General features: G+C 40.6%; 1 long non-coding RNA gene across 1 annotated transcript; it reads left to right on the top strand.

Moving 5' to 3' along the window:
• Positions 1-15,786: 15,786 nt before the first annotated feature.
• On the top strand, positions 15,787-16,108 carry LOC131995363 (uncharacterized). The gene is made up of 2 exons (XR_009397422.1): positions 15,787-15,977; positions 16,036-16,108. It is a non-coding gene; the product is annotated as an uncharacterized LOC131995363 (long non-coding RNA).
• The last annotated feature ends 4,494 nt before the right edge of the window (positions 16,109-20,602 follow it).

Here is a 20,602-nt window from a genome sequence, read left to right as displayed (position 1 = left end):
AGCTAGCAGCATAGTCTTTGATTGACGGAACTCTGGTATTGCTATCTCGTTCATGCTACACGGATGGAATAAAGGTAATTGATACAGTGAGTCTGAAGGGCCTACATTGAGGACTCAGAGAATGGGATCTGTTTCCGACTGCCTCATTATAATACGGTCCTGAACGCGGAGATATTGGCGATAACGTAATACATATGGTGGTGGGTTGTTAACGCGAAAACTTTTGAGTGTGAACTTCCTAAAGGACAATAAACTGTCCATCAGATCCGTAAAAACTAGGACGGTATGGTCACGATAATCTTTGAATTTAAGAAGAAGATTAACGCCTTCTCTGGCACGTTCTCGGTGATCATGCCAACTGCAAGTTGGTGAACTTGCAATTGTGTCTCTGGGGAGTCTCTTCAAATACGTGGATAAGATGGGTTTGTTTCGACAATGGACGTGATGAGATCTTCAACACGCTGTCATGCATACGCAGACGCGAATGAGTGTGGACCGACACTTCGAGGAAACAGGCACTTGCTTCCTAATCTTTTCCTATTTTTCCTGATTTTTTTTATGCCCTACACCATAGGATGGCGTAGGGTATATTTTCGTCATTCCGTTTGTCGTTATATTGAGATATTCGGCCAAGACCCCATAAAATATGTATATTCTTGATCACCATGATATTTTAAGTCGATTTAACCATGTCCATCCTTCCGACCGACTGTCTGTCTGTCTATCGAAAGCAGTCTAACTTTCGAAGGAGTTAAAGCAGACGCTTAAATTTTTGCACAAACATCTCCTATTAGTGAAGGTCGGTTGGGATTGTAAATGGGCCATATCGATTCATGTTTCGATATAGCTCCCATATAAACCGATTTCCCGAGTATACTTGTTGAGCCTCTAGAGTGCGTAATTCTTATCCGATATGGTAAACATTTTATACTATGACATTTTCTTTCACATTAAACAGCAATGATAAGTATAGACCAAATCGGTCTAAAACCTAATGTAGCTCACTATAAACCGATCTCCTTATTATATTTCTTGAGTCTCTGGAGGGTGTAATTCTAATCTGATTCGGTTGAAATAATTTCTCCTATGACCTTCAACATACGTGCCAAGTATGGGCTGAATCGTTCTAAAACCAGATATCCATATAAAACGATCCCGATCACCCTTCTATAGCCACTAGAGGACGCAGTTCTTGTCTGATTTGGCTGAAATTATACACAACGTCTTTCTCAATGACCTTCAACATACGTGCCAAAAATGATATAGGTTAGGTTAGGTTCTAGTGGCAGTCTGCCATCAGACTCACTTAGACATTTTCTTCCATTGTGATACCACAGGAACAGAAGAAGGAAGATTCCTTCTAGTTCCTACCATCCAGGTCGCTTTTAAAAGCCCATTAACTTGCGAATGTTCACATCCGCTAAATCAAACAGGTTCTTAAAGAAATGAGAACCTTAAGTGGAACTCTTTGTGACTGCTAGTCGGGACACACACACAGAAGGTGTTCTATAGTCTCTTCTTCTTCGATGTCCTCACAGTTTCTGCAAAAGTCTTTGCTGGCAACCTTCAGTCTGTCAATATTTTTTCCGATTAGACGGACACAATGTCAGAGACGTCTGTTCTAGCCAATGACAACAAAGCGGTAAACCTCTTCAAGTCTAGATTAGGCCACGTAGTTTTGAAATGCTCACAGCCGCCTCTTTGTGACAATCTATCATTCGTTGTCCTTCAGGCCTGGTCCTGAAAACTTAGCTTACATGTCGCTAGAGGCATACCCACAGATTCCAGTATCCCTGTAGAGTAGTTTCTACTTTCGCAAGCTCGTCCGCTTTACAATTCCCTGGGATATCTATGTCGCCCGGCACCCAGAATAGGTGAATTGTGACTGTTCAGCCATCTCGTTGAGTGATCTGCGACTGTCGAGGTTGGTTTTTGTGTTCAGAAATACATTCTCCAGGTATTTTATGGCTGTCTGAGAAGATATTTATTCCAATCGTCGTAACGGCATTATATCTTAGCCATTCCACTACTTCCTTAATTGCAAGAATCCGCTTGATACACACTACAGTGGTCGGGTATACTTTTCTATATGACCAGTTCTAGATCTTTAGAGTACACCCCAAAGACCACCAGGTAGTTTAGTTCGGAGCCATCCGTATAGTAGTCTATGTAACTTCTGTTACCAGGGATATCGTAGTTCCAGTCGGTTCTATCAGGAATAGTGGTACAGTACTTTTTATCAAAATGCGACTCAGAAAGAGTGTAATCAACACTGCCTTGAACATTGGATGTTATATCAAGGATAACACAGTATCCGTAGCCGCCACACGACCAATGAGAAAGCTCTCTTAACCCCACGGCAGTGGTCGCTGCAATTTGTCTACCCAGAGGAGATGTAGCAATAAATTCAATGCATCAGATGGTGTCGTCCTAAGTGCGGCTGTGATGCACAAGCAAGCCATCCTTTGGATCCGGTTAAATATTGAGCAGTAGGTGGACTTTTAAATCGCCGTCCAACAGACCACAACACCATATAGCATTATAGGTCTGACAACTGCAGTATATACCCAATGCATGGCACGCGGTCCAAATCCCCAACTTTTGCCTTTTGCAGGTGAATAGGGCTATCTTGCAGGTGTATAGGGCAAGAGTTGCATTTCTTGACCTTTCCAAAATGTTGAATTTGAAGTTTAGTTTCCTGTCCAGCCAAACAACCAGGTTTTTTGCGCTTTCTGTAAATGAAACATTCTCCCCTCCAGACAGGTTCCACTATAGGCAACTTGTATCTCCTGCTGAAAAGAACTACTTCAGTCTTGCACGGATTTATACCTGGACCGGTAGCCGATTTTGCTGGTGCACTTCCTGAAGTATATCTCATAGAGTGCTGGGAAACTTTCCCCTAACCGCAATTGCCACGTCATCAGCATGCGCGACCAGTTTTACACTTTTTTCTTCCAGAGACAATAATATATTGTTACTGGCTATATTCCAAAGTAGAGAAGACAGTACACCTCCTTGAGGTGTTCCTCTGCTGGCCCATCTTTTTAGATCCACTGATCCCAAGCCTGCCGTAATGCATCATTTAGTAAGTAAGTTATTAATAAATTTTCTTACGGTAGAGTTGATGCCTAGAAACTCCAACTCCTTCATGATTGACGTCGGTTTTACATAATTGAAAGCACCTCCAATATCAAGAAATGCTACCGTTGTATACTCCTTGACAGCGAGAGAACCCTCTATGTAGCCGACTAGGTCGTGCGGGGCTCTTACAGTGGATTTGCCTTTACTATTTATATGCATGCTGCTGCCGCAACAGGTGATCTCCAGGAATCTTTGCCCTAAGATATGTTTCTATCAACCTCTCAAGAGTCTTCAGCAAAAAGGATGACATACTTATAGGACGAAAATCGTTCGCCTTCGTGTGGTAGGGCTTTCCTGCTTCGGAATGAAAATGACCTTCATGTCCCTCCATCCCACAGGTATATATGACATCCTGATACAAGCAGAGTATATCTCCCTTAGCTAGGGAACCAGTCTATCAGACGCAGCTTGCAATTCAAACCGATGATACATCATCATGGCCTGGCGACTTAAAGGAGTCGAAACTTCTTATCGCCCAAAGGATTTTCGGCTCAGACACAATTTTCCTAATAGTCTCCGACGTATACATACCAGTGACAACATCTTCTAATATAGCTCCCATATAAACCGATCTCTCGAATATACTTCTTGAGCCTCTAGAGGGCGCAACACATGTCTTAAGTGAGGTTTGATTCGGTTCAAAACCTGATATATAGCTCCTGTATAGACCGATCTCCCGGATATACTTCTTCAGCCTCTAGAGGACGTAATTAATCGGTTCAAACCTGATAGGTCCCATGGAAGCCCATCTCCCGAATATACTTATTTAGCCTCCAGGGGACGTATGTCTCATCCAAGCATATAAAAAATTCATGGGGATTTCTTGAATTTTATCTTTTTATAGCCGAGTCCGAACGGCGTGCCGCAGTGAGACACCTCTTTGGAGACAAGTATTACATAGCATAGTACCTCACAAATGTTGCCAGCATTAGGAGGGGGAAAACCACCGTTGAAAATTTGTTCTGATGATCTCGCCAGGATTCGAACCCAGGCGTTCAGCGTAATAGACGGACATGCTAACCTCTGCGCTACGGTGGCCTCCAATCTTTCTTGTTATGACTTCCCCCTATACTTTTTATACCCACCACCGAGGGATGGGGGTATATTAATTTTGTCATTCCTTTCGCAACACATCGAAATATCCATTTCCGACCCTATAAGGTATATATATTCTTGATCAGCGTAAAAATCTAAGACGATCTAGCCATATCTGTCAGTCTGCCCGTCCGTCTGTCTGTTCAAATCACGCTACAGTCTTGAAAAATAGAAATATTGAGCTTAAACTTTGCACAGATTCTTTTTTTGTTCATAAGCTAGTTAAGTTCGAAGATGGACTATATCGGACTATATCTTGATATAGCCCCCATATAGACCGATCCCCCGATTTAGGGTCTTAGGCCCATAAAAGCCACATTTATAACCCGATTTTGCTGAAATTCGGAACAGTGAGTTGTGTTAGGGCACTTGACATCTTTCTTCAATTTGGCTCAGATCGGTCCAGATTTGGCTATAGCTGCCATATAGACCGATCTCTCGATTTAAGGTCTTGCGTCCATAAAAGGCGCATTTATTGTCCGATTTTACTGAAATTTGGGGCATAGAGTTGTGTTAGGTCCCTCGACATCTTTCGTCAATTTGGCTCAGATCGGTCCAGATTTGGCTATAGCTGCCATATAGACCGATCTCACGATTTAAGGTCTTGCGCCCATAAAAGTCGCATTTATTGTCCGATTTTGCTGAAATTTGGGACTTTGAGTTGTGTTAGGCCCCTCGACATCTTTCTTTAATTTGGCTCAGATCGGTTCAGATTTGGATATAGCTGCAACCGATCTCTCTATTTAAGGTCTTGCCCCCATAAAAGCCACATTTATTGTCCGATTTTACCAAAATTTGGGACAGTGAGTTGTGTTAGACTCCTCAACATCCTTCTTTCATTTGGCCCAGATCGGTCCAGATTTGGATATAGCTGCCATATAGACAGATCTCTCGATTTAAGGACATGGGCACATAAACGGCGCATTTATTGTCTGATGTCGCCGAAATTTGGGACAGTGAGTTAAGTTAAGCCCCTCGAGATACTTCTGCGAAATGGCAAAGATCGGTCCAGATTTGGATATAGCTGTCATATAGACCGATCCGCCGATTTAGGGTCTTAGGCCCATAAAAGCCACATTTATTATCCGATTTTGCTGACATTTGGGACAGTGAGTTGGATTAGACCCCTCGACATCTTTCTTCAATTTGGCTCAGATCGGTTCAGATTTGGATATAGCTGCCATATAGACCGATCTCTCGATTTAAGGTTTTTGGCCCATAAAAGGCGCATTTATCGTCCGATGTTGCCGAAATTTAGGACAGTGTATTAAGTTAAGCCCCTCGACATATTTCTACAATTTGGTCTAGATCGGTCCAGATTTGTATATAGCTGTCATATAGACCGATATCTCGATTTAAAGTCTTGGCCACATAAAAGGCGCATTTTTAATCCGATTTCACTGAAATTTGACACAGTGACTTATGTTAGGCTTTTCGACATGCGTGTCGTATATGGTTCAGATCGGTTTCTTTTTAAATATAGCTACTAAAAAGATCAATATTTTGTTATACACCATTGACAAAGACTTGTACTTATTAGTATTTGGTCAAAATCGGATATTTCGATATAGCTGCAATGGGGCATATGCATTTTTCACAGGATTTTGACGAAAGGTGGTTTACATATATACCCGAGGTGGTATCCAAAGTTCGGCCCGGCCGAACTTAATGCTTTTTTACTTGTTTTAGTTTCTGCCTACAAAGAGAAACCTTTCAAAGATCTTGACAAATGCTATCCTTGGTGGAGGCCGAACTTAGCACCCTTAGGATCTGAGGGTTTTTCATCATCATATTTTTCACCGAGTCTTCCTTTCTCCGTTTCTTCTTATTTTTCTTATAGGGTGTCACAATGGGCCGTTCTGGCCTCCGAGTGAACTCACCTTTCGGGGTGGGCTACCCATTCAACCTATATATCTCAATCTATAACTATAACTACCAAAGTCTGTAGACATAGAAGACTCCATAGAAGAAGACTTTGTTCAAAATGTTGAAGGATCGGTTAAACATGTGCAGACAAAATCCTGCGGAAAACATTCCTTTTCAATTATCTTGATTAAAATTTACAATTAATAATCAAATTTCGTGTATCAAGCCAAATCCATTCCAAAGAATTATTTCCATGTCATTTAATCTCCCACAATCCATCACACACGGAGCAATAAAATTCCTACACGTTTCTTACTGCACGGTCTTAAGTCATTCCAAGACAGTGGCAAAACTATTGAGTCACTTATTTCTGATACCCATCAAAACAAATTCATCTTCGTAACGCTCCCTTTATAGCCCAATGTAATTTAAATGCTAATATTCTCTATAGCGGAGAAACAACTTGTTGCTCTTCCTGTGAGATTTGCGTGTTTGTGTGTAAAAGGGCCCTTTTGCTTATGAGCTGGGGTGTGTTTTATTATGTCCTTTGAATGGTATCATACCATTGTGAAAGTTCTTTTGGCCTTTCTAAGAAATTGAAGTCATCGAGACGCCATGGCCAAACATCATGGTTTTTTCATTGCCACCATGCTCGCTCATTCGACGCTCGTTCTTTGGATGACTGAAAGGACATTCCAATTTCTTTCAAAGGATATTTGCAGCAAAAAACACCAAAGATCCACAGGCAACTATAAAATTAGGTTAAATTTTAATATCTACAGCCATTTTAAGTGAAAGTGGTTGAGGTTGTGTGTGTTTTTGGGGAAAGGGAGGATTAATTTCAATATTAAATTCTAAAGGACAATTCGTATTAAAATTTCTCAGTTGGAAGTGTAGGCGAATATTTGCACCATTGTGTCATCGATATCACTCAGACTTTTCGTGGCGTGTGTGCGCAGGGATTTCCCCGCCTTCCGTTTCCTTCATCCATTTTGTTGTTTTTTGCGTTGAAGAGCTTTGTTGGTTGTTTGCGCAATACCTCCTATCGTGGCCCCAGACAAACTTCTATCTAAATAATGCTTATCAGTAAAAAAAACACAAAACACTATTCAGGTGTGTCAATATTTTATGTTTGTCCAAGAACCGATGTCACCGACCGTTGTTCCATCATCACCGCGTCGAAATATGGGTTGAACACCTGCAGCTTATCGGGCCGGCTTTATTATTGGTAACACATTGAGGACTAATCACGACATGTAGACGTGGGAATCGATATAAATAGTTGTATGTCGCTCACTTTGAGAATTGCAGACTCAACCTATGCCTGAATATATTCCCTATCATTTCTAGCTGATAAGAAGGTGCAAAGGAACTCACAATATTTTAAAGTCTCATTGTGATTAGTCACTTTTGTTTTGTGGAAAAACGATACTATCAGCTTACTAAAGCTGCTCATTACCACTTATCTAAAAAGCAACTTTTTCGAAATCTAGAAAACTTATTAGCAGGTGTTTGTTTTAAAGAAAATATATTAGTACTGATTAAATTGAATTAGAAACATAAACAAACTAAAGTAAAAATAAAAGTAACAAACAAGTAAAAAGGCTTAAAGTTCGGCTGGGCCGAACTTTGGATACCCACCACCTCGGATATATATGTAAACCACCTTTCGTCAAAATCCGGGGAAAAATGCATACCTTATGCCCCATAGCAGCTATATCGAAATATCTTCCGATTTGGACCAAATACCAATTGATCTTTTTAGTAGCTATATCTAAAAATTAACCGATCTGATCATTATACGACACGGATGTCGAAAAGCCTAACATACGTCACTATGTCAAATTTCAGTGAAATCGGATTATAAATGCGCCTTTCATTGGTCGAGATATCAGTCAGATCAGATAGATCGGTCTATATGGCAGCTACATCCAAATCTGGACCGATATGGGCCAAATTGCAAACAGATGTCGAAAGTCTTAACACAACTCACTGTCTCTAATTTCAGCGACATCGGACAATAAATGCGCCTTTTATGGGCTCAAAACCTTAAATCGGCAGATCGGTCTATATGGCAGCTATATCCATATCTGGACCGATCTAGGCCAAATTGATGATGGAGATCGAATGGCCTAACACAACTCACTGTCCCAAATTTCAGCAAAATCGGATAATAAATGTGGCTTTTATGGGCCTAAGACCCTAAATCGGCAGATCGGTCTATATGGCAGCTATATCCAAATCTGGACCTATCTGGGCCGAATTGATGAAGGATGTCAAATGGCCTAACACAACTCTCTGTCCCAAATTTCAGCAAAATCGGATAATAAATGTGGCTTTTATGGGCCCAAAACGATAAATCGGCAGATTGGTCTATATGGCAGCTATATCCAAATCTGGACCTATCTGGGCCGAATTGACGAAGGATGTCAAATGGCCTAACACAACTCTCTGTCCCAAATTTCAGCAAAATCGGAAAATAAATGTGGCTTTTATGGGCCTAAGACCCTAAATCGGCAGATCGGTCTATATGGCAGCTATATCCAAATCTGGACCGATCTGGGCCAAATTGATGATGGATGTCGAAGGGCCTAACACAACTCTTTGTCCCAAATTTCAACAAATTCGGATAATAAATGTGGCTTTTATGGGCCTAAGACCCTAAATGGGCTGATCGGTCTATATGGCAGCTATATCCAAATCTGGACCGATCTGGGCTAAATTGATGATGGATGTCGAAGGGCCTAACACAACTCTCTGTCCCAAATTTCAGCAAAATCGGGTAATAAATGTGGCTTTTATGGGTTTAAGACACTAAATCGGCGGATCGGTCTATATGGGGGCTATATCAAGAAATAGTCCAATTTAGCCCATCTTCGAACTGAACCTGCTTATGGACAAAAAAAAAGAATCTGTGCAAAGTTTCAACTCAATATCTCTATTTTTAAAGACTGTAGAGTGATTTTAACAGACAGACGGACGGACATGGCTAGATGTCTTAGATTTTTACGCTGATCAAGAATATATACTTTATAGGGTCGGAAATGGATATTTCGATGTGTTGCAAACGGAATGACAAAATGAATATACCCCCATACTTCGGTGGTGGGTATAAAAAACTAAAGCTAACAAATAAGAGCCAAAATGAAAGAAATAGAAGATAAAGCGTTTTAAGTTCTTATGAACCCGGTTTCTCTTTTTAGGCAGAATCTATAGGAGGATAATTGGAGGTCATCATCAACAATTCCTATGAATACTATTGAATTTCTCTATATATTTGAATAGGAAATTTGGACTCTAGGGGCTCAAAAAGTAAAATCGGAAAACCCATTTATAGAGGGCGATTATTTAGGTTAGGTTGAAAAGAGGGTGAAGATATTAATCCGCCCCATGCCACTATGGACATACACCTATGCCAGTAATCGGCTTGCTGTGCGCTCTTAAAACTATAAAGTAACCTCTAAAAAGAAAATTTAAAGTTAGGAATTCCGTGCTATTTATAAAATCCTTTATTGTTTTCAATACCACTCCCCTAAGTTGGTTCATGTCTGGTATTGTGTCTCCGGTATCTGTTAGACGCGAAAGCCGGGCAATAACAAAGAAAATGCTGCTACGCCTCATCATCTTCCCCACATGCGCTACACATGCTATCACTTGCCGCACCGATTTTACATAAGTGAGCTCGTAGTGCTATGATACCAATAGCTTTACTGCCCACCTTCTTACTTCCTTTCAGTAATAGCCTCGTCTTCTCACGATCTGGATTCCCCCCTAGGATTTTTGCCGTCCTACAGACCGTCGCTGTTCCACAATATTGCATGCGCATTCATCGCCCACTCCCTTAACTCGCACTGTGTCGGCCTGAAAAGCTTCGGGTTAACCAAGTTTATTGACTGCAGTCTTCTGGCCTTCACCGCCAAATCGTCTGCCCTTTCATTTCCCCTTACTCCGTTATGGCTCGACACCCAAACAATGCGGAGTTTTGCCATCCTCAGAGAAGGCGTTAACCTCCTCCTTACACTGCAAGACTGTTCGTAACCTTACCGTCTTAATTGTTATTGCCCTTGTTGCAATTTGACTGTCGGTAAAGATGTTCACACTCGACGTCCGTGCGTTAGCACCACACCACTTCACGCGTTCCGTGATCGCCCCGATCTCCGCCTGCAGGACCCTACTATCGTCAGGCAATCTAAAACAGATCTCAGTCCCTACGTTCTTAATGTAGATCCCCAGGCCCACTCTGCCCCCTAGCTTTGATCCATCCGTGTAACGTGATCTTCCAGATGGCAATAGTAGGGTTCCATCAATCCAAGACTGTACCGATGATAGCAGTGCTTCGCACTCGACTTCAAGGTTCATCTCAGAAATCCGATCGGAAACCTATTCCCTTCCTTCCAGGTTTTCTATCGTCGCCTCGATTATACCGCGATGAGCTGCTCCCATCCTCAATGCATTCTCCCATCGCCTTAAGTCTCATAGCCGCAATGGCTGCCTCATACTTAATCTGTATGTCAATGGGTCGGATATCTGTCGAAACGCATAAAAGATATATATGGGAGTTCTATCTAAATCTGATTCGATTTTGATGAAATTGCACACGTATTGGGATGCCAATTAAAACATCCCATAAAAAATGTAGTCGAGATCGGACCAAAATTGTAGCTACTACAACCTTAAAAGTCGAAACGCATGAAAGATATGTATGGAAACTTTACCTAAATCTGGTTAGATTTTAATGAAATTTTTTGCATGTAGTGCGAAGTCAAATAAAACATCTGCTGCAAAATTTTGTAAGGATGGGACCAAAATTGCGGCTACTACAGCTTCAAAAGGGCATATCGGATGAAAGATATATATGGAAGCTATATATAAATCTGACCCGATTGTGATGAAATTTTGCACACATAGACATATGATGTCAAAAAAGCACTTCCTGCCAAATTTGGTTAAGATCGCACCAAAATTGTGCCTTCTACAGCCTTCAAGACCATATCGGATGAAATATATATATGGGAGCTTTATATATATATATATCTGATCCGATTTTTTTAAATCAATAGCGTTTGTCCTTGGTCCAAAACAGAGACTAATGCAAAATTTTTTGAAAATCGAACAACAAAAGCTACTGTACCTTGATTACAAGAATACATGGCCAGAAAGACAGACGGACATAGCTAACTTTAATCAGGAACTGATTCTAAGCCAATCCGTATACTTGTCGATGGGTCTAGCTCTTCTCCTTCTTATCGTTGCAAACAAATGCACAAATCTATAATACCCTGTACCACAGTGGTGGTGTAGGGTATACTCAATTAAAAGACTTTAAAACAAGTAAAAAGGCGTTAAGTTCATCCGGGCCGAAATTTGGAGACCCACCACCTCGAGTATATATGTATCCGGTGAAATCCGGTGAAAAATGTATAATTAATGCCCCCATAGCAAAAATTGCAAATTTTGCCCATGAACAGGGGCAAAGTTCTCACATATCAATGAGTGCAGTCCGATTCAAGTTTAAGCTCAATGATAAGGGACCTCCTTTTTAAAGCCGAGTTCGAACGGCGTGCCGCAGTGCGACACCTCTTTGGAGAGAAGTTTTACATGGCATAGTACCTCACAAATGTTGCCAGCATTAGGAGGGAAAAACCACCGCTGAAAATTTTTTCTGATGGTCTCGCCAGGATTCGAACCCAGGCGTTCAGAATCATAGGCGGACATGCTAACCTCTGCGTTACGGTGGCCTCCCATCGCCCATAGCAGCTTTATCGAAATATGGTCCGATTTGGACCAAATTTTGCACGGACATTCACTCATTGTCTAATAAGTACAAGTCATTGTTCAATTTTGTTAAACGAAATATTGGTCTTTTGGTACTCATATTGTCTTAATCGGTATATAGACCATATCCAAATATAGACCGATTTGAACTAGATACGACGCGAATGTCGAAGAGCCTAACACAACGCACTGTCCCAAATTTCGGCGAAATCCGACAATAAATGCGCCTTTTATGTGCCCAAAACCTTAAATCGAGAGATCGGTCTATATGGCAGCTATATCCAAATCTAGACCGATCTGAGTTAAATTGCTGAAAGATGTTGGTAGGTCGAACACAACTCACAGTCCCAAATTTCGGCAAAATCTGACAATAAATATGCCTTTTATAGACCCAAAACTTTAAATAGAGAGATCGGTCTATATGGCAGCTATATCCAATTCTGAATCGATCTGGACCAAATTGCAGAAAGTTGTCGAAGAGTCTAACGCAATTCAATGTCCCAAATTTCGGGGTAATCGGACAATAAATGCGTCTTTTATGGGACCTAAGTCTTGACCGAAAGATCGATCTATATGGCAGCTATATCCAAATCTAGACCGATCTGGGCCAAATTAGAGAAACATGTTGAGAGGTCCAAAACAACTCACTTTCCCAAATTTTGGAGAAATCGGACAATAAAAGCGCCTTTTGTGGGCCCAAGTCCTTAAACCTAGAGATCGGTCTATATGGCAACTACATCCAAATCTGGACCGATCTGTGTCATATTGCAGAAATATATCGAGGAATCTAACTTTACTTACTGTCCCAAATTTTAGCGACATTGGATAATAAATGTGCTTTTTATGCGCCCAAAACCTTAAATCAAGAGAGACCAATCTGAGCCAAACTGCAGAAAAATGTCGAGCATCTTAACTTATCTCACAGTCCCAAATTTTGATAACATTGGACAATAAATGCGCCTTTTATGGGTCCAAAACCTTAAATCGAGAGATCGGTCTATATGGCAGCTATATCAAAATCTGGACCGATCTGAGCCTAATTGAAGAAGGATGTCGAAAAGTCTAACACAACACTGTCCCATTTCAGCAAAAACGGATAATAAATGTGGCTTTTATGGGTCTAAGACCATAAATCGGCGGATCGGTCTATATGGGGGCTATATGAAGATAAAGTCCGATATAGCCCATCTCCAAACTTAAAGTGCTTATCGAAAAAAACAAAAATCTGTGCAAAGTTTCAACAGCTAGACAGACGGACATGGCTACATCGTCTTAGATTTTTATGCTGATATAAACTAGTGGCAATACATCAAATCTGTTTGACCATCTGTAAAGGTCTCACCCAACATTCCGGAATAATCCAAGGCGTCTTTAGGTGAGCCAATTGCGATAGACCCACTTCATAATCTTTGAACAGCAAACAATTGAAAGTATTTTTTTCTAGTATGCTTTCTGGGAACTTGAGACTGAAATGAATATTTGTTTTTTGCGTCCATATTTACATTTATTTTAATTTGTAGTCACCCTCTGATTTGATTTCAGAAGCCGCTTCTTGAAAGAAGAAAAATACAGTTGGAATCACCCTGCTATGGCAAATTAGTAGCTAACAACGGTTCGTGAACACACTAAATATTTGCTTTGGTGCAAGACAACCCTCTACAATAATTCTCCACTCACACAGGGTAACTCATGGAGATTAAATACCAAGTTGTGAATGAATCACCAATTGTTTTTATTTATTTAAAGAGGGATCAAGGGTAGGCACAATATTTGTATACCTTCCACCATAACAGCACCTCGAAATAGTGGTATAGACCAATATGATCTATTTAAGATTTTAATTAGATTTAAAAATTAAAGCACATTATACACATATAGAGTTCTGTGACGACGAAAATCGGCATACTCATTTTCGTTCACACCATTGAAGTTTAAGTTTGTTTTAAAGAATTATCAATAAACTCTGCCAGCTTAACACTTGTGTCTATCCATTGTTAGCAATAGTTTGCGTGACGCCTATACAACTCGTCACTGGCGATAAGTATAAAAGGGGGACACCCAAGCAGTCATTGCGTAGCAATGAACCAGTGATAATCGGACAGCGGAAAGTACTAATATTCCGATAGTATCCTTGGAGTACTTACAGAGGACTCCATAATACGTAGCCTTTTATCCTTCCCTTATTCTGATTGGGTGCTTAAGTTATCCTACCACGGTCTCCTGCCTATCCTGTAGAATCCTAGCGTATCTTTAAGGGAGTACTTACCACGGTCTCCTGCCTATCCTGTAGAATCCTTTCATATTCTTACGGGAGTACTTACCACGGTCTCCTGTGCTATCCTGTAGAATCCTTACGTGTCCTTACGGGAGTACTTACCACGGTCTCCTGCCTACCCTGTAGTATCCTTGCGTATCCTTACGGGAGTACTTACCTAAGTCTCCTGCCTATCCAGTAGTATCCTCACATATCCTCACGGGAGTACTTACCACGGTCTTCTGTCAATCCTGTAGAATCCTTTCATGTCCTCACTGGGGTACTTACTACAGTCTGCTGTCCTATCCTGTAGAATCCTTGCGTGTCCATACGGGAATACTTACCCAGGTCTAATGCATATCTTTTAGAATCCTTTCATTTCCTCACTGGAGTACTTACCACGGTCTCCTGCCTATCCTATAGAATCCTTGCGTATCCTTACGGGAGTACTTACTATGGCTCCAGCCTATCCTGTAGAATCCTTTCGTATCCTCACGGGAGTAATTACCACGGTCTCCTGCCTATCCCGCATAATCCTAGCATATTCTTGCTGGATTACTATCCACGGTCTCCTGACTATCCTGTAGAATCCTTACAGTAGTTCCCCCCATTATCCTGGTTTGAGTACTTACTAAGGTCTCTTGCTGTAGTTTTCCTCATTGTCCTTGCTTGAATACTTACCAAGGTCTCTTGCCGTAGTTTTCCTCCTTGTCCTTGAGTGAGTACTTATTAAGGTCTTGCGTTGTAGCATTCAACCCTAATGCCCACAGATTTATCCCATGTTCCCTTGATTTCCACTCCTTGAGCCGAGCCGTTCAACCCCGCTGCCTTTTCGAGTCCTGCTAGAGTATTTATCAAGGTCTCTATTCCCGACATCCCCGAAAGTTCCACCGTGAACCCACCGAGAGGAGCCCTCCGAGATAGAGTACTTACCAAGGTCTCTATCACCAATCTCCAGACATCTTAGGAAGAAAGCCTACTCAATTGTCTCGGAAGCCTGGATCAACGCCCAACAGATTTGATCTATATTCTCCTAAAAATAAGTAGTAACCAGGCCACTCTGGTCTTTCTCTTTCTGTCTCACTATCAATAAATTTCTGTGACTAATCGTCGACCCCGGCGAGCTTACCCCAGCGCTAAGGAAAACCTGTCGTTACAGTTCGCAAAAGCAGATTTCCAAACCCAATGGCTATATAAGTAAAAACCTTTTTCAAAAAAATTCTATGAGAACTCTTAAAGATTGTGCTTTTTTTTAATAAAAACTTTCATTAAAAGTGAGTTGATGTATGAGATGAAACCATTTTTTAAATTTATTTGGTAAAAAAGTTCCTCTACTCATAATTGATACTGCTGGTTCTCAAAAGGTTAAAGTTCATTTCGAAATATAACTAAATATTACAAATATCAAATTATTTTCCAAAAAAAATCCGACCTTCCCTAATATATATTAAAATTTAAATATAAAAAACCGCCGGAAGAGCTGCAGAGATGATCATTAATGAATTAACCACAACCACATTTTTGTTATCAATGTTTTTTTTCTTATTCTGCGACGAAGATCTTTAAAAAATCCCCATTAAAATTGTTTGGGGGAATAACAAACGCGAGATCAAATATGAGATCAAATCAATTCTTTATTTAATTATCAATTTCATTTAAACTACAACCATAGAATAAGACGGAATGAATTTTTTTAAAATTTCTAAGTTACTTTTAATATGTTTTATCGTAGTTGCCCTGTTTGGAGATCCAGCGGTGGCAGGCAAAAGTAAAAAACATAAACCTAAACCCAAACCCAAACCGAAACCCCAATTGAGACCGAACGTTAACATCAGAACACACATAAGTGAGTGAACTCAAAAGATTTTGTGTGCTAACATTAAAAGAACATTTTCTGATTTCAGATATCAAAGTGGGCTAAATTAAAGGCTTAATTTAAGAAATATTTTAAATAAAAATTAAATAAATTAAAAACCATGTCAATTTATTTTATTTATACCCGATGGTATTTCAATTATCAAAACGATAAGGTATATAAAGCTCAAATTAATGTTGGATTTCAAATTTTAATTCGAAAGTCAATATTGCCTTCGGTTTAAACCGAAACTATTTTTTGTTTCCTTTTTTCGTTAGGCTCTTATCTTTTTGACAGTAGAGCAAAGTGGAATTAAAAAGGTGGTCTCACGCAAACAGCTGTTAACAGCCGGCCATGTTTGCCGGTATTAAGATGTCAGATTTTTGTTTGTATTCTCTTTGTTGTTATCTTCTTTCTCGCATATTTTCTGCTCATGTACGCACACGTTCACACACACGTACACAAATTTCTTTGTGTGTGTTGGCAAAACGTCGATCAGCTTGATGGCAAATGGCGAATTGCACCATATGGTTTGTGGTTGTTGTACAAATGAGACCACCTTTACTTGTTTCGCCACGGCAGTAGAGTATGGTGATGTTGAGTATGGGGAGGGTAAAGTAGAGTATGGTGATGGTGTAATAGAGTATGGTGATGGTGTAATAGAGTATGGTGAGGATGAAGTTTAGTAAGATGCTCATCGAATGAACTCCAAGAAATTCTTTCGGCTCCCATAGTCCTTCCGCTTGTGAGATTCTGCCAAGCAATTAAAACAATATCCTTATGGCAAAGCTACTTTACATTGATTGACGCAGATCTTGCCTTATAAATCTGATGGCCTTCGATGAGGCTTTGCTTTGCTTCTCGGCCCGCTTATAAATTAGGCGACTTGAAGGGACCGAAACATGGGACTACATAACAACAAATAAAACCAGTAAAGAAGGGCAAAAGTCGGGCGGTGCCGAGTGTATAATACCCTACACCTATCATATAAGTACAATGTGGGACCTATATCCAATTCTGAACCAATTTTGATGGACCTCGGCGAGCAAACAACATTATGGCAAATTACTCAAAATCTGAGGAACATATATGTATATGGGCGCTATATCTAATTCTGAATCGATTTTGAGCAAACTTCTCAGGAAAGCGTTGTGCAAAATTTTGGCAAGATTGGTCAAATAATGCGCTTGCAGTGGCTCTTGGTGTGAAAATCTGGCGATATACATATATGACTGCTATATCTATATCTGATCCGTTTTCTATTAAATTCACCAGTAATATTGAGAGTCATAAGAAAAACCTTCCTGCAAAATTTCGACAGAATCAGTTAACAAATGAGCAGTTTTTTGCAATATTTCTTAAAATCGGACGAACATGTATATGAGAGCTATACCTAAATCTGAACTGATTTCGAGCAAACTCCTCAGATACTGTGGTAGTCGTCGAGGAAAGCGTTTTGCAAAATTTTGGCAAGATGAGTCAATAAATGCGCTAGCTGTGACTCTAGAAGTTAAAATCGGGCGATATAAATCTTTATCTAAATCTGAACCGATTTCCACCAGATATGTCGAGAGTCAAATGAAAATCCTTCCTGCCAAATTTCGAGAGAATCGGTTTACAATTTATTGAATTATTACAGAAAATCGGACGAACATTTATATGGGAGCTATATCCAGATCTGAACCGATTTTTTCCAATTTCAATAGGCTTCGTCTCTAGGCAAAAAAACATGCCTGTACCAAATTTGAAGACGATCGGATGAAAACTGCCATCTGTACTTTGTACACAAATTAACATGGACAGACAGACGGACAAAGCTAAATCGATTCAGAAAGTGATTGTGAGTCGATCAGTATACTTATCAATGGGTCTACCTCTCTTCCTTTTGGGTGTTACAAACTAATTCACTAAGTTATAATACCCTGTACCACAATAGTGGTGCAGGGTATAACAAAACAAATAGAAGCGTGTTAATATACCCTCCACCATGGATTGCATTTCGCAAGTTCCTTGAATGGCCTTTTCAATATATATAAATGAGCTACATCAAGTTATTAACCGATATGGATCGTACATGTCATGGCTGGTAGAAGTCATAGAAGAATAGCACCTCCTAAATTTCAGGCAAATCGAGTAAAAAAATAGAGCCCTCTCTCCAGTAAACGGCAGCTATATTCGGTTATCAACCGATTTAAACCAAAATTGGCACAGTTGTTGGTAAGTCATTGGATAAGAATTGCGGCCTTTAGAGGCTCAAGAAGTCTAATCGGAAGATCGGATTATATGGCAGCTACATCAGGTTATGGACTGATTTAGACCATACTTGGCATAGTTGTTAGAAGGCATTCCTCAACGATGAGTGCAAAATTTCAACCAAATCGTTTAAGAACTGCGACCTCCAGCAGCTCAAGAATTCTTATCGGGAGATCGATTTATATGGTAGCTATATCAGTTTATGAACCGATTTAAACCATACTCAGAGCAGTCGTTGGAAATGACAGCAAAACACCACGTGCCAAATTTCAGCCAAATTCGATAAGAATAGCGTCCTCTAGAGGCTCAAGAAGTCAAGACCCAAGACCGGTTTATATGACAGCTATATCAAAACTTGGACCGATTTACAATCCCAACCGACCTACACTAATAGGAATTATTTGTGTAAAATTTCAAGCGCCTGGTCTTTCTCCTTCGAAAGTTAGCGGACAGACGGACGTACATGGCTAGATCGGCTAAAATGTCATGACGATCATGAATATATACTTTATGGAGTCTTAGGCGCATATTTCGAGGTGTTGCAAACAGAAATTTTACCATGCTAAAGTAAGAAGTCCGGGTTTGACAACGGGCTAAAGCTGCCATTCGACGATAGGACATGTCAAATGAGCTGTCACTTTCTGTATTCATAAGACTTGTCTTATGTACGTCGAATACGAATAGAGCCAAGGCGGATTTAAAAAGGTGGTCTCACGCGAATAGCTGTTAACAGCCGGCTACCTTTGACGGTATTAAGATGTTATGTTTTTGTTTGCATTCTCTTTGTTGTTTTCTTCTTTCACGCATATTCTCTGCTAATGTACGCACACCTATACACACACGCACACACATTTCTTTGTGTGTGTTGGCAAAACGTAGATCAGTTTGATGACAAGATGGAGGGTTGCACCATATGATTTGTGGTTGTTGTATAAATGAGACCACCTTTCGATACCATTCGATATAAATTTGAAAGATGGAGTTGTACTAGGCCACCCGATATCCAAACCGCGTATCTAGCCACGGGATAGCTGTGAGTACCACACAGGCTGGAACAATGAGATTCGATCTGCGTGGTGTTCAGTGCTGTCGCGAGAAGCTTAGCTGCGAGCTACCGGGCGCGTCCACAGGTTGCGGGTAGTGGAATACTCCATACGGAGGAGTTGCAACAGCAGTCGCGGGCAATCAGCGGTATCGAGCGGACAGTCTCTCACCGGCACCGGCTCTTGCACAAATATTGAGCGCCTATGATGCTCGATATCACAAAGCGAGTTATAGGCGCCTTTAAATAACCAATGGCCACCCTTTTTCCCTGCTCAGCTAGCAGAGTTTAACGGGTATCGCCACCTCCACATGTGAATGTGGCTACAACAACTACAACTATACTCCCGTAATGATGTAAGCTCAGAGTAAGATCGGAAATGTACATACTCCATGCTCCGGTTACACCTCACCGACACCGACCGATGATGAAGGCGGTTCCGGCAAACCGAGCAGAACCAGGGTCCGGGGTTCAATTCAATGCCGGCACGGACTAGAAGCGTCCGGAGAAGACACTCTGGTATGTTTTTCTTTATTTTTATTTTATAAAGGGTGATTTTTTTGAGGTTAGGATTTTCATGCATTAGTATTTGACAGATCACGTGGGATTTCAGACATGGTGTCAAAGAGAAAGATGCTCAGTATGCTTTGACATTTCATCATGAATAGACTTACTAACGAGCAACGCTTGCAAATCATTGAATTTTATTACCAAAATCAGTGTTCGGTTCGAAATGTGTTCATTCACCGTTCAGCGATGAGGCTCATTTCTGGTTGAATGGCTACGTAAATAAGCAAAATTGCCGCATTTGGAGTGAAGAGCAACCAGAAGCCGTTCAAGAACTGCCCATGCATCCCGAAAAATGCACTGTTTGGTGTGGTTTGTACGCTGGTGGAATCATTGGACCGTATTTTTCAAAGATGCTGTTGGACGCAACGTTACGGTGAATGAACACATTTCGAACCGAACACTGATTTTGGTAATAAAATTCAATGATTTGCAAGCGTTGCTCGTTAGTAAGTCTATTCATGATGAAATGTCAAGGCATACTGAGCATCTTTCTCTTTGACACCATGTCTGAAATCCCACGTGATCTGTCAAATACTAATGCATGAAAATCCTAACCTCAAAAAAATCACCCTTTACCATAGAATAGGTAGATAGAGGTATACTGACAAGATTCTTTCCTTTTGTACCACTTCCAAATACTGATCTGATCCTTTAAAGTGCATTCTTGATCGATCCAACCATGTCCGTCTCTTCGTATCTCCCGATAGCGGTCGACGAATATCCACTTGACATTTTCCACGGATACTTTTTA

The sequence above is a fragment of the Stomoxys calcitrans genome, chromosome 2 (assembly GCF_963082655.1).
Source record: "Stomoxys calcitrans chromosome 2, idStoCalc2.1, whole genome shotgun sequence".
NCBI lineage: Eukaryota > Metazoa > Arthropoda > Insecta > Diptera > Muscidae > Stomoxys > Stomoxys calcitrans.
The sequence above is the reverse complement of the archived record's forward strand: the minus strand, read 5'-3'. Positions and strand labels throughout refer to the sequence as shown.